The sequence below is a fragment of the Larimichthys crocea genome, chromosome II, assembly GCF_000972845.2.
Source record: "Larimichthys crocea isolate SSNF chromosome II, L_crocea_2.0, whole genome shotgun sequence".
NCBI lineage: Eukaryota > Metazoa > Chordata > Actinopteri > Sciaenidae > Larimichthys > Larimichthys crocea.
The window spans coordinates 71,832-88,159 of record NC_040012.1 but is presented as its reverse complement, the minus strand read 5'-3'; the positions used below and the strand labels follow the sequence as shown (position 1 = coordinate 88,159).

The 16,328-nt window shown below is 39.9% G+C and overlaps 1 protein-coding gene across 1 annotated transcript in view; it reads right to left on the bottom strand.

Annotated features, from left to right (window-relative positions):
- Nucleotides 1–11,605, bottom strand: part of LOC104931914 (cadherin-12) — a 98,156-nt gene extending 86,551 nt beyond the window's left edge. Inside the window, exon 1 of the mRNA XM_019274219.2 lies at nt 11,414–11,605. The gene's annotated coding sequence lies outside the window, so the exon portion shown is untranslated. The remainder of the gene's footprint in view (nt 1–11,413) is intronic.
- Between the last annotated feature and the right edge of the window lie 4,723 nt (nt 11,606–16,328).

Below are 16,328 nucleotides of genomic sequence, written 5' to 3'. Positions count from 1 at the left end.
TATACGAACACACCAGGCCAAAATATTGCATGGTTTTTGTCCAAACCTGCATGGCATTAGCATAAAGTGGACTCCTGCCTGACAAGCTGACATGTTTGATATGTGCAGGGTGGAAGAGTTGAGGATAATGTGACAGACCCCAACAAACTAATGTGCTTGGTATTTGGGGGTCTTAGGCTTGTCCATCCCTGAGCCACAGCCTGCCAACATAACATACAGCTGAGTGTGTGGAGTGGCATGCATAACAAAACATTGTAAAACATCCAGGTGATGCAGTTTGTCCTGACTGTCACCTTCATGGTCAGGTGAGTTTTGCTCTTTTTGTCACACCTGTGTGTGTGTGTGTGTGTGTGTGTGTGTGTACCAAAAAATACTTTTACAATTCTGATTTGAGGAATAGACGTGCAGAGGAAGAGATTTTGAACTACGTCGTTAGTAGAGGTTGATTTATTTTTGAGGGAAACTACAGTAACGACTTCTGCATACTATAACATGGCTCATTAAAGTGTGTAAGTGTGCACATTATGAGAAAGACCTTGGAAAGTACCATAAACTGACTCAGAGCAAAGCATACACCATTATTTTTTAATTAAGTTAATCCAAAGTCTTAAAATGTAACACACACAGCGCTGTCATAAACTCAGACATACACATAAAACGAAGAAAGATGCAGTCGAAGTTAAAGCTGATTATGGATGACAGTGGTCGTTAAGACACGAGGGAATTAAAGTTAATCAGTAATATTTAAAATCCTCTGCATTTGTTGCTCAATTTTTTTTCACAAACAGCCAGAGAAATGTTCAGCACTTATAACATGAAATGAATCATCACGGTAACTCTGGAGATGTAAAAGCAGTCCATTTCCACTCTGCTTTGAAAAGGTGCCTCCACCTCTGATAATCTGATTAGATTAAGTTGATGTGAAATATTAGATTTATTTATATAAGGATTTATAAGGTGCATACATTCATGATTCCCCAATATTAATCATGTAAGTATGATGAAATGGGAAAAAAAACTACTTTGCATAACATCATTGCAGCTCTGATGTATGAGGCACGCTGATCTCTGCATGTGGAAGCACAAACACACGCTGTGTTTGTTTTAACTGCACAGTCAGAGAACGATGCAGAACGCAGACGAACAGAGAGAAAAGGAGTGTGGGAGATAAAATAGAGTAGAGGAGTGAAGGAGGGGTCGTGTGGAATGAAAAAAGAGCTACAGATGAGATGACTGATTATGTTTTATACCATTTTTTACAGTGTTTTAAAGGCAATAATGACAACACTTTGTTTTGTTTTTAGTAGTTCAATTAAAAATATTGTAAAATTGCTGACTTACACAGTGTAATAGAACGTTTATTAAGTGATTATACAGCAATGGGTAGTCTATTAGTCTTAATATAATATACTATAATAATATAATATACTTTTTAGTGTCATCACCACATATACAAACATTGCTGCTTATTCATTCAGGTGCTGCAGTAATCCTCAAAATAGTAAATAATAGTATTCATCGTTTTTACTTTTGTAACACCGGAGGAGCAGTGTCTTTCCTCTCATTCATTTGTAAGCTGCTGTTGATACTACCACAACATTTCCTGCAAATGTTTATTGTAAGTGTGTTTTGATGTGAAGTCAGTGGCAACTCAATGAGAAAAAGAAAATATACAAAAAAAATTGAGCTTGCTTGATGTTTTTTTTTTTTTGAAAGAAATTGAGTTAATGCTCAATTCATCATTCATTCCTCATATAAATACATACAAACAAACACAATATCATATTTCCATTGTGTTGTCTGCATTGTTTTTTCACTGGTTGAGCTTCAATGGGTGCTCTTTTAATTATTTCTGACTGGAGTTTTACAAAGACAATGAAGGTACATAGAATCAAGTGACAGTTCTAGAGGGAGGTAGATTCATGATGGATAGGGTAGGACGTTCCACCAACAGGGAACAACAGACGAGCCATGTCTGGATTGCCTTCAGCACACATGTGGCAGAAACAGGCGTTGGGAGAAAACATATGTCTGTATAATGGCGTTCAAGTAAGTGGGTGCAGAACTGGAGACTACTTTGTAAACAAACATTAGGGATTTGAATTTAATGTGGGCTGCTACAGGTAGCTCAATGAGCAGCGAGGTAATATGTGACCTTTTTGGGTTGTTTAAGACAGCTGAAAGGGTTTCACTGAGCAGGCTGGGAGGCCCATCAGGAGGACGCTACAGTAATTTAGTTGCGAGATGACCACAGCCTGTATCAGGAGTTAGATAGCATGTTGAGTTAGGTAAGACCTGATTTCCTTAAGAAAGGAAGGATAGTTGGTCATCACCATGACTTCTCATCCATGACATCCATCTTCATGTTGCTGTGGACAGTGTTCCTTCCTGAGTTGCCCAACACAAAGAGGAGATTTTGTACAAAAGATTTTCACTTCAACTGACTCTGAAGCTTGATTGGATTCAGCTAGAGTTTAGAATGTATTCTTGCACAGATGCTTCTGATGTTTGTCCTCCATCAGTTACATTGTGTTACAATTACAAGTGTGTTAAGAAGAATCTCGTAATCTTCAGTATGAACAAGGGCAAAACCATTTTCTTTTTCATCACGACACCTCGCTGTTGTTTTAAGGCAGGACAGACCAAACCATGCACTCACTCTATCTCCAAATGTGAAAATCCAATTTTGACACATCAGACTAATAACATAATTTCTCATTAATATTTAATAATGGCAATAAAGGGAGTGAGCAGAAGGAGAGAGAGAGCAGAGCATGCAGAGGGAAGGGCAGGAGGGGAGAGAGCAGGAGACGGCGGGGGGAGACAGAGGAGTGGAAACAGGTGCAAATCCCAGAACCCAGAAGTCATCAATCTTCCACTGAGGTGGAACAACGTGAGCTGCCCCAGTTGGAACCACACACAAACTATCCCCGCTGCCAATGTATTACTCTCATTCATTTCCATCTATCACCAGCACTTCCTTTATGACGGCAAGAGCAATTTGACAGGAAATATAGCTAGGATTTTTTTTGTTTTGTTTATTAACTTATTCACTGTCTGTTTTTTTTTCCTTTCTCGTGCATAGTGTTGCAGCCTTGATTCAAAATTGATTTTTCAATCTGTGCTGTAGCCTTGCAGTTCATGACAGGACAAAAACACCTCTTGTAAACACACTACACACTCTCACTGTCGCAGCCTCAATTTGAATTTGATGCAATAATGTCCTTATGACTTAATGTGAGGCAAGTTTATCAGCAAAAATCCAGCTATGAAGTCAACATGGAGATACCAGGAAGTCCTGCTTTTAAACAAACAAAACAATGGACGGTGAGCCACTGAAGCTCAGCAGTGAAACACTACAAAAATGAAAAAATAACCACCAGGTGCACTGAGGCTCCAACCAAATTTGAATTGCGATATCCAGCAAATATACAAGAACATATCTCATGCCAGTGCTCTGTTTTCCCAAAATATAACATCTGTAACTTCTCTGTGTGAAGATGATTATGATGATTCTTGTGTTCCTACAGCCTGTTCTCACTCCACACTTGTCAGATTCTGTCACTCAGTAGGTACCCCTCAACCCACACTTCAGGATGTGCAATGTTCAGACTTTCAAAATAATGGATGCATAGTTAACATTATGAAACAGTCACAAAAACTACATGGTTAGGTTTCATGTAACTTCCATTACATACCTGACAATATATAAGTTCATTTACTTACGTAACTCAAAATCAGCTTGCTTTTGATTTAACAAGACACAAACAGTAGTCTCCTGGGAAATCAAATGTTCATGTTGTTAATTCTGCATAACTTTAAGCCTTAATATAATGTGAACAGGTGAGTTGTATATAAATTTACCCTCAGTACAGTTGTCATGAACGGGGAAATTAGCTACAGAGACCAAAACATGTTTATTTCTGCTGTGAAGTTGGAAATTTGAACATGGGGACTTATGGAGAGTGACTCGTTCTGTAGCTAGCCTCGAGTGGACATTTGAGGAACTGCAGTTTTGGCACTTCTGTGTTGGCTTCACTCCACAGCCATGGAGGTCACCGCTCGGTCCAGAGATGATGCTACAGGTGTACCAACAGCATCATATTTTGAAACATAGGGATATTGACTGGCTAATTTGACGAGCTGTGAGTGAGAATGTGTCAGTTTGTGTCAGGACCACAACTATGTTCCATTGTTAACCAGTGTGTGTTTGTGTGTGTGTGTGTGTGGGTGAACTCCTTTAAGTTTGGCTGGCCCACAGTACCACTCCACCAGTGTCGCCTATAAGTAACCTAATGGACTAAGAACAAGGGTTGTTTGTGGGTCAGCCTTTACTTCTTATATCGAGACTAGAAAAACTAGTTTCTCCTGAATTATCACGCTCCAACATTAAATATGAATAAATAGTTCACTGATTTGTTCTGGCTTCCAGCTGCCAGGCCGTGAAGGTTCATATTATTAAAATGGCGTTATGCACACAGCCAAGGAACACATTATTACACCTTATTTGACAGCAAATTTCAAATATATGAAAACTAAACATATACAGAAGTGTGCTGAAATATAGTGAAAAGTATAAGCATAAGAAGAAGTCTTGCAGCAGAGTCGTGTACAGCAACATTTGGAAAAAGTCAGTACTGGACTGCCAGAAGAAATGCAGCGTTCCTTCATACAATACAAAAAAAACAGGTAAGACTGAAGACTGATCTAACATCGACATTAATAGTGACGAGCTGTCACATCAGCTGGCTCAAGACATTTCAAGTGACATTCAAACAACGTGTTTCAGTTTGATTTGACAGTATAGCATTACAGTACTGTGTGATGGATGAAAAGGCAGAGATGTCAGATCATCTGAGAATACACTTTATTGTTGAGAGCTATTCAAAACAATAAATGATACCCAACGTGCGTTCCACCCTAAATGCCTGAAGAATTCTATTGCCACTCTTAGAGGCTATTTACAGCTTGCAATGAAATGACATGTCCTAATTAGCATGCCCCTTGGCTGTCATCAACATCAACACAGCAGAAATATGAAAATATAATAATAATAAAGTCCACATCAGGTGCATTAATCCAAGCGACTAGACAAGCAAGTCCACTGCCTCGGTTTGTCTTGCAAGAAAGGTCTAAAAAAGTATCAAGAAGTTAGTTCAGAGTTTCAGTTATGAAGGACAAAAAAGTCAGTATGAAGTAAGTATTAAATAAATAAATACAAATAAATAATTAAATACATAAATAAAATAAAAAAATACTACATTTCTAGGTTTATTTCTGTGTAAAGAAGCCAATAATTCATGCACATGATATGAGATAGCAAGCTAACCTTGTTTTTTACAGAGGTGGTTCAGAAAAAAATAGATATGTTTGATATCGAGCATCTTTGGTGTAAAATCCTTGAGTTGGAGGCCACTTGCGAACCTGCTGCATGGCGTGCTTCTACTGTTCTGTCGGAGCAGTACAACACCAGCGTGAGCAGAAAAGGTGACTTCACATTAGCTGATGCTAAATAATTAGCCAGGGATTGAACCACTGATCATCTGATTAGTGGACGACACACTCTATGTCCTAAGCCACAGCTGCCTGAACTAACTGATTATATTGGCAACTTCATGGACTTCAATTGAATTAGCCATCATCACGTGACGTTAACTTCTTGTTATCACTCTTTGCAGCAGCAGGTGCAGCAAACACTTATAACTAATGTTAGGTCTAATGTTACCCAGTGGACTGCAGGTTTCTGCTTTATAAAGTAATTTATTGCTTTAGTTTAGAATACTTAGAAAGCTGAACTCACCTGCAGGAAGGTGAACTACTTTGTGAGCTATCAAGAGAAAAACAGGAACAAAAACATGAGTTCTAGAAGTTCATGAAGTCAGACTGAAATCCAAGATGTTCAATAACTGGAGTGTTACTCTGACTCACAGTATTGACAGAGAAGCAGAATAAATTCATTTGTTCTCTTTTACATAGAAATGAATAAAGAAATGAAATCAGTTTCAAACAAACTCACACAGACAGCTACATCTCTTTGTGTTTTCCTGTTCTGACAGGTTTTTTTTTTTATGTGACAGACTAAAAAAAATGAATACCTTTTAAACCACTGTGGCCATGGATGCTACCACATGATCATGTCACCCTAAAAACACAATTTCTTAACTTCAAACTACACTCACTGTGGTCCTACATGAACACAGTAGTAGAACTATACTGGTTATTTCACAGGGAAGCTTTGTTGTGCTTTATGTTTTGTTGGAACTCTTACTGATGGTTTGACATGGTTGGAATATAGACATTTTTCCAATTACCAATAAAGGACTTACTCCTACATGATAGCAAAGAACACAGAATAAGTAGAGTGGAGCTAAATGAGATGTGTGCTTCAGGGCCTCTGGGCAGTGTGGGGGCTAAGATGTCTCCATATGTCAGGCTCAGTTTTTCCCAGGAGATGTCCCAGTTGTTTTCTGTAGCCACAGCTGAAGTCCCAGCCAACCAGCAGAGCTTTAGGAGAACATTTGAAGACTTCACTGTTTCCTGCGAGGCTGCTGTTGGAGAGCATGAGGTTGCTGATTTGTCTTTAATTACCAAATGTAATTTCATTATGAATAAGCACCTCTGTGTTCCCCTGTTGGAGAGGGCAAACACTGCTGAATTGGCAGCAACATCACTGCTGCTCATATCTGGCTGCTCCACTGGGGCATGAAAGTCAGCCATCTTTACACTAACTGTATTTTCAACACACCTTGATCAGTGGACCTACGCTCCAAAACTAGGACTCTAACATCAGTTAGATAAAAGCTTAAACTAAAGCTCACTTCCATTTCAGTTTTAAACATTCACAGTTTGGTTAGGCATTGACTTTTGGTTTCACGTGGGTCATGAACAGCAGCCTCCTCAGTGAATGCTCTGTGATGGTTCAACCCATCCGTCCGTCCATCCATCCATCCATCCATTCACCCCAAACAACTAACCGTCACGTGACTTCAGTGGCATTAAAACATTATGGCAAAAATAATGTTCAAGCAGTGTCCTGAGAACGGGCTGGTATTTAATGAATTTGAAAAGTGGGAAACGTCACAGGGAGAGATTTTCAGAGCAGTTTTGAGCTAGCTTCATACTGCTTTCTGCCAGTGTGACTTTCATCACAACAAACTGATTTTCTGGTCATTGCACCATGAACTCTTTACCACGATCCACGCTACCCTGAGGTAGAAGTAGCAGCAATATTAAAGCCCGAGCTGAAACCAGAGCTAATGTCATTTCTTCATTTTTCAGTTCGATATACTATTTTCTGTGGTTTCTAAATATGCCTCAGAAAGAAATAGCTTGAGTTATTATTACTGCCTGCCATGCGTCAAACAGATTCAATAATCGGACCGTTGGTGTCAACATAGTCTGAAACTGTGAATAGACTCGGACTCACACCGATAACACAATAAAACACAAGTGCAGATAATTCAGTGTCCATAATAACACATTTTATTTATCGAGTCATTACTAAAGATAGCACTTGCACTTTCCACTGTGAGTGCATGTTGGCTTATACCTAAATTCCCCCTTCCATCACAGACAAAACAAGTCCACTGTAAAAAGCTCCACTTCTGAAACCTGAACTCATGAAACCACGTGTGGAACTCACCAGAATGGTGCCACGACGCCGACATCACAGAGCAGTTAGGGGTTAAAGTTGAGCATCATAGTGAACTGGAAGTGAAAATAATACTTTGACAAATTCCAGTGCAAGGTCCACAGGTTTTTTCTCAGCGTATCGTTTTTAATATAACTTCAATAATGAAACATCTTCGAGGTCTGATGGATAAAATCTCATACTGATGAATGCACATGTGAGTCTCCACAGAAATATGTATGAATGCACACAAAAATAGCCACTGTAGTAAATACATGTAAATCAAACCCACATATGAAAAACAGTGGGCTTATAAATCAATAAACGTCCATCTCCATGACAACCGAAGGAACTCCATTTACCTGATCAAGGCTGTGTGATACAGCGAGTGGACCTTCAGTTGGAATTCTTGTCTCGGTATAGAAGAATGGAGGATTTGGCAGTGCGGCTGATGTAATGCTTGTGGAAAAGCCTTTTGAAATGATATGTCCAACAATCACACATGAACCACAGTCTAACAAGCGGAAACACACAGCTATAAGGACGCTTTGCTCTCACATTGCGCTGCATTTATAGTCACACAAACACACACACACACGCAGTCACTCTCTAGTCTAGTGCGCGGTCTTGCTCCAGATTACGGGAGATTGGATCTCATTTGAGGGAGAGTTGGGATGTCTGGATAAAGATAGGCATAAAATTTCCTCCTGTTTGGCACGCCCCACACTTTGAGAACCTTGATTTTAGACGAACATGCATCCAAAAATGCAAATATCTTCACTCAGAGTAGGAGAATCTGATGTAGGAGGTTAGTTTGAGGTACAGTCAGTCTTACAATCCTGAAATATCCTACCAAGAGCTGTTAAAAATCAGAGCAGAGCCACTTGATATATTCTAACTCTATACAGAAAGGACCTTCCATCTCTCTCAGAAGAAAACAAACTGAGCTGTGCATCTTTGTCATGTCCAGAATCACACTCCAGCTGTGATATTTTATTCAGCACCAGTAGAGCTTTCAGGAAAGGCGTCTTCGGTCAACCCCGTTTGTCACAGGTGTAGATGACTTTACATACTGTAAAGCGAACTGGATCTGGCTGAGGCAGCAACATTTGCGACTGCCAAACCACAACAAAGTCAGACAGAAATATAATGGAATAGAGTATATTGTAGCATTCTGGAGGTTAGCAAATATGGAAGCCTTCCAGCATGAACCCAGGTGATGATTTAAGCCTCTCTTTATGTGTGACTCTGCATTTTCTAGGTCATTTCTTGTTACACAAATAAGAAGAAGAAGAAGAAAAAGAGATACTTTATTAATCCCTCACCTCGGCAGTTCCCAGGAGGTGAACTGACACCTCTCCAGCTAACAGCCCACCTTCCGTACTATGTTCCATGCTGGACTTGAACCAGCCACCCTCCAGTCTCTATGGTCTGAGCTACTAGTAATTAGTTATTATGAGCAAATATGGTTAGAATGCAAGTGATGATGAAGGGTGACTTTCTCCCTAATGTGCGAGCATAGATTGTGTACTGCAGTGTTAATGCTCAGCCTGTTGCAGTCAATAAGACGGGAAATTCAAGGTTACATTTGTCTCCACTGAGTTTTTCACCCCGGCTCACCACAAAACTGGATATGCAGGCACCAACTCAAAGAACACTACCAAAAACCCAAAGTACTGTGATATAACAGAGAAAAGCAGCAAAATGGATTTGAGAACCTGCAACTTGACTTGACAAATTACTTTAATCAAGTGTTAGATTGTTGACAATTAATTTTGTTTTGATTGAAAAATTACATCAGCTTTAATCAAGCAAGTGACAGACCGTTTTAATGCCCTCCCCCGCTGGCATCCATGTAATCAAAAACATTCTCTTTATTGCAGACTTTGTTCCCCTAGAGTGTTTCTATTGCTTCATTCCAGCTTCTTTCAGATGATTTATTCAAGTGCTTCATGGCTGTTTTTCATCTGAATCGCTAATTAAACATTTCTGTTCACATATCAGAGTTTACATATGAATTTCATGACACATAAAGTACCCTTGAAGTGTGTTGCAGGTTTCTTTCCTCCCTGGTCCAAACATAATCTTCCATCTTTGGAAAACAGTTCCTGCTCATCACCGAATGACACTGAACACAGTTATGACAAAGAAAACTTTCTTTTATAATCAAGTGAGTTGGTTAATTTCACAAATCAGATATAACTGAGTATTTTTTGTTTTATGGATACTTCTTATTAGAGAGTGTAGTCGGGACTTACAGATAACATAAAAGAAAAAGCTAAATCCAAGACCACGCTTGGGCCAATGTGTTCCGCCTTATTTTCTCTCTACACTGTTGCAACCAAAGTCTACGTAAACTGGTCTGGTGAAATTGGGCAAACTGGTCAATACTATTCTGATTACAGATGGAAAACAGAATGCCCCCAGTGTCAAAATCAGTCCCTTTCCCAAAACTGTATCAGCCACCAGCTCCACACTCTCATCCAAATGTGTTCACTTCTGGTGCAGCAATAAAGATGACAACATCCATAATGCCAATCATACATTAAGCAGTCAAAAGTTGGGCAAAGGTGCTGGTCGGTAGCGTAGTGGGTTAAGCGGCGGCCCTATATGCAAGAGACCATAGTCCTTGCTGCAGCTGTCCCCGGTTCGAATCCCGCATTGGAGGAGTAATTTACTGTGTGTCTCTGCCCCCTGTCTATCTTCAGCTGTACTATCTAATCTTTAAAAAAAAAAAAAGATGCATTCAAACTTCTTTTCATCAGTCACTCTGAACTTGTCTGTTCTTATTAGACGATAAAACCAAACCTTCAACTCATTCATTGCACTCCTTGTTATCGCAGTTCATTTACACTTCACCCCATTCTCATCAGTGAGTAACATCTGTGCAGACTCCACTGCATCACGTCTGAGCACAGCAGTACTATTCTCTCTGTGAAAGTTACAGTGTTTCTGTGAGGAGAGTGATATTCCTCATTGAGCATGTTAATTGTTTTAAAGTGTGACTCAACAATCAGTTTGATATTAATATAGAAATGTTGTAATGGTGATTGACGGATAAGCTACACAGATAATGTTATGACATGAATGGAATTAAAAAGACAATGGTGATTACATTGATGTTGTGTTTGACATCACTGAGAAATGTAAATGATAATTAACAACCATGTTAATCCCTGTATGTTAATGATCTGCTGGGCCACATTGCCCCGCAGCTCAACACAGATCACAGTCGGTCAACTTGTACATGTATCTTTAGAGGGTCGCTTTCGCATTAACAGGTGCAACATTTACTTTCAGCGTCTGATCAATCTGCTGCTCTAAATTCTAACTTCTTCTGTCCACTAACCCTATTAACAAGCCTTATAGCCAGAGCGAATGAATGCTGAACTTCAAGCTTCACATCACATCATCATGAAGTGATCAAAGGGCTTAAAGGCATGTTCCTCCACAGAAAGTGAGCGGGCTTTCCTGTTTAAGGATGCACAACATGTCCTGATTGCAGCTCCGCTACTGTAGCTGTCACTTCTTTAATTGATTTAAGAGAGCCGAGAAGATCCACCAAACCCCCCCACCCCCCACCTGTCCCACCTCTCACGTTAAATACTTCAGGAATAACCTTGATACTTGGCAACGCATCAAATAAACCATCTTAAAAAAGAAAAAAAAACTGGCAAGTACCACAGAGACTTCGTTTGTAAAATCTCGGTGTAGAATCAGTGCCCTCTGGTCCATCTTGTCTGATCAACAAGCAGTGTTAGGAGTAAAAAGCAGAGCATTTACCTCACACAAGCCCCTCAGTGTCCCTCTGAGCTGCTGCGGAGTAGTCCAAGTGCAAATGTTCCACGTTACTCGCTCCGTGGTGATTTCTCTCTCTCTGTTAGTTCACCCTGTTGAACTAAAAGCATGCTCTATCTGCCCTCCTCCTTCTCTTCCCTTCTGTTCGCTGTGTATCCTCTCAGCTCTCTCTCTCTCTCTTTTTCCCTCTTAAGTCCCTCCCTCTCTCAGCCCCCCCCCCAGCTGTCCCTCGCTGTACTTTCATTGCTCTTGATATCACTCCCTGTCTTTCTACTCTCTAGGTTTTGCTCTAAAACCGAAATTTGTTCTATTGGCAGGGCTTCTATATCTTTTAATTAAGTATTGTGTTGTAAAAGCAGGTTGTGCAATACTTAAATAAAAGTCATCATGTTTTTATAGAAATTCTGCAAAATACTGCAAAAACATTTCTCAATGCTTTATTCATACAAACGTGAAGAACTGAAAAATTCCCATTATTCCAACTTAAAGGTCCAGTGTGTCAGATTTAATTGGCTAGATTTGCAGAATATGGCAGAAATGTAATATAATAAAAGCATGTTTTCATTAGTGCAAAACTGGGAATTTGTTTAGTTTTATTTATTTTGCACATGAAATTACATAGAAATGACAAAGATAACAAACAATATAAAGTGCAGGGAGAGGCAGAAAACCCTGATGGGCTTATTTGAAACCTCCACCTATAGTTGAAATTTCACAGTTATAAATAACATAAAGACAGCCACAGTAGTTTCTCCTACAGGAAGGTGAGGCGAGGGTACACTACACTGCTAGATGCCACTTAATTCTACACGCTGGTTCTTCTAGAGTGTTCATGTATTACAAGAAGATCATCATCACACCATCCAAACTGCATAAGTAGTAGTAGTTGTGGTACGTACATATTTTTGCGCTGTTCATGAACAAGAAACAAACAGCTTTTACAGCTTGTAGGCCAATCTCACAATTATTGTTTGAGGTGCTTATGGGGTTAAAATATTCTGTAGCCAGACTCAAGTAGACGTTCTGGGAATTACAGTTTGGGCACTCCGGATTGTCTTCATTTCCCAGCCACAGAGGTTGCCACTTGGATATGGCTAGCCTATTATATTATATGCCCACAGTCGTTCAATCTGAATTTTAGAGGTGACATGGTTGCATTGCATATATACATTGCATATATATATACATATTATTTATTTATTTTTTTTTGAAAAAAAAGACATGTTTGTCATTATAGAGAAAAAAACTAAGCAGAATTTTTTTTTGTCATGGTGAACAGATTAACTGTTGTTTGTTCAAATATCTCAAGTGCACAACTCATTACTCCAAAGTGTGGCTTCCTGTTCTAATATCACTACTTTGTCTGAGCTAGCTGTATCCCACTGCCTCCAGTCTGCATGCTAAGCTAAGCTAAACACATTGCTGTGTCTCAGTACTTGTACTTCAATACTTCCACTCGCTACTTTGACTCCATAAGTGCTTTCACACTGTCACTTATGTCAACATGCAGTGTACTGTGAGCACCGTGAGCTGAGTTGTAATGCTGAACACCTTGCACTCAGTGAGCAGCATTTTAGCTACAGAGGGGGAGAGGCCACTGGCACTGTTGGCCCAGCATGGTTGCGATTTGATGAATAAAGCAGTGGTGCAACTGATAATAGAAAAGAAAACTAACAGTTTCACTTAAAGTGAATTATGAAAAAATAAAAACAAATAAAGCCACATGAAGAGATATATTTTTAATTTAATGTATTCTCTCCTGTCAGCTCAGTCTGTTGTTGAAAATGTCACAGAAGTAGGATTTCTCTCTTCCTCTGGCAGAGCTTCCCTCTGCCTCTTCCTCTCTTTTCATTTTATCTTATTCCCTTGTTCCCTCCTCCTCCACCCCTCCAAACCCCCCTCCACACCCATCCCCCCCGGTAAAGATAGTTCAGAGTTGTTGACAGAGTATCAGTCACGACGATTCCAAGCAAACGGTCTGTTTCTCTGCTGGCTGTTTTCCCGCTGTATTGTAGCTGAGACGCTATCTGACTGCATCTCCCCTGAGCTCCTCAAGCAGGGTTTTTCTCCCAGCACTTAAACACACACACACACATACACACACACACGTGATCTAACAAGTATGTCTGTTATGACAGCCAAGCACACAAATGGTGAGTCTTGCATGACTATGAGCACAAACATGAGATGACTTTACCCTCAAGTGTGATTCTGTTTGAAAACACACACACACACACACACAAATTCCTACATGCATAAAACCACTGATTTGTTATGCATGACATGCGCGCAGACCTTTACACACCGCTGACATGCACTCACGGACAGACACATGCAGCAGGTGAACACACAAACAGACAAGGACTAAGTCATGGATTACCATCAGCCTCCCCCTCTCTCACTTTAAAGCTTGTCGCTGCAGGGGTCTCTGGTGCCACAAAGACCCTGATCTGGCTCCTATCTTAACCAATTACAGGCTTAGCGTGTGATGAGACGCTGTGTTGATGTGTGTGTGTTGATGTGTGTGTGTTAATAGGGAGGACGTGTAGTTCAAGCTGATACCACACATTTTCTTTCAAATGTGTGTTTCCTGGCGAGTCACGTGCAGCCGCATCACTTGACGACAGCCTTGGCCGAGCGGTTTGACAGATGATTAGAGCTGCTCTATATGTGTCTTTAATCTAACTGCTAATCAGAAAAGCTGCAGCTTTTGCATTTTTGATCGAGCTTTGATAGATGAATGTCCCTCACTACTTACTGACTGACCTATATACAAACACTCCAGCCTTAGTCTTGTATTGCTCCTGACTATTTTCCTGCCTGACTATTTTTTCCCTGTCTGCTTTTATCTCACTGACAGACTGCCTCCCCCTGCCTGTGTTACCTCCACTTTGTCTCGCTCTCATCTCGCTCACTCCTTTCAAATCTGACTGGAAAAGAGGTGAGGTGGACAAATACATATTCTAACTGGGAAATATTGATCGGAACAGTCGCCTCCGCGACTTATGATCTTACAATGCCAAGAAATATTATAGAGCGTGAAATTGTGCTCCATCTATTTCTGCAATAAATGAACAACAAATATATTCCAGTTCAACATAGTTTCTCAAGCCAGAGCTTCACACCCAATGCTAAGTAGGATTTGAGTATGTCCGACACGTTCTCACTCCCAACTCGTCAAATGCTGCCTCTTGGCGGAGGCGTTAAGTAAAGAGACGCTTCACAGACGAGTCATTTCCTGTATCTGTGTCATGTGAGTTTAGCCACTGCCACTCCTCTTCAGGAGACCAGCAGCAGGTCCTGAGTCTGTTGACTTTAACGGGAGACGTGAACGTGAACACAGATTCTTTCTCCTGATAATCACTGAAGGAAATATTAGACTCAGTTTTCAGAAGCCACGTATCTTCTGAACATTCTAACACTAAAATGATGTTTTTCGAGATGAGAACTGAACTAAAATGAACTTTCTGAACCTTCTGTAGTACGATCTGTTTTCATGCATTCACACGTTCACAACACTTCCAGGTTTGTCGGTACCCCATTAGTGTCCTTTCTGGATGTGCAGGGCTCTGTGTTCAAATTAGCATTAATAAATATGCAGAGTCTGGGTAGACTTTCAAAATAAAGCTTGTGTGGTTAACTTACCTGTGTTACCTGCGGTGGAAGAAAATAAAGAGACTGTGAAGAAGAAGACATTGTCTTTGGTAGGTTTATTACTGCTTTTATGAAAGAGGACCGGAACCAACAGAACCATCGGTGAGGAGCGCATCCTCATTAGTATTTTTATGTGTGCACAAGACAAAGAAACCAAGGACTGGGTTCTGGGGTACTTTCCAAAGGTCGATCATGAGTTTCCTCCTCCATGTGTGCAATTTCCTGCTCTTTATATTACACCATGTGACCTCAACATGAATGCTTTCAGAAATGACACTTAAAGTTTCATAGAGTAAAACAGAGGGCAGTATTAAACAGGGAGAAGCTAGTAGTTATGTTGACACCAAGAACATGTCACGACTGAATCAGCCAACGATGCTAACATGCTTGCAATGACACTGTTAACATGACGTGCTGGACGAACTGGATTTTTGTTTCGTTTTTTAAGAAAAAGGAAAAAAAGGAAGAAAAAAAAAGATCACCAAAGTCAAAATGTTCCAGTTTGGATACAGTATCTGGAAACTATAAATGTGCATGTAATTTTACATGTCTCTAGATGTTCAAAGTCACAACTGTGCAGTGATAGATGAATCCCCAGAGCCTCGCTGCTGTGGCAGACATGTGTGAGACACCTTCAGGAAGGTGTGGAAAGAAAGAGGGAGAAAGAAATGCTTTGCTTTTTACTTTGAAGGTTACTGACATGACAGCAACTGGTAATGCCACCGCAAAGACACCATTTGATTGATGTCTGTTGACTCACACATTTCACAGTTTTCTTGTTACTCAAAATGATGAAGCATGTTGATTTCTTTTATACCAACAGTAAAATAACTATTACAAATAGATACAGATATTAAACTTCAGCCTTTAGCTTTTTGCCAAATTTGCAGTTTCCTTTGATATATGGAAAAATCTATAATTCTGGTAGCAAATTTCATGTATCATACTTGTACCAGTAGAAAATGTTCAAACATTACTCTCTTAGTGTGATGCATGTTGTGTGTAGTCAGTATGAAATGTGGATTTGAGACATAATTGCTGCTTTTTCTCAAAAAATTCACTTTTTTTGCCAGATGAAACACAGATTTCTTTATTTTTTCTTGCATCAAACACCGTTATTCATACACCATATACCTAATGTTCACAATGGAGACACTGTTTTTACTGCAAAGGCCTGTGCCTGGCAATTTGAATATTTTACGACATGGTAGAATATTAGGAGCGAGCTGCATTCTGCTGAAAAAAA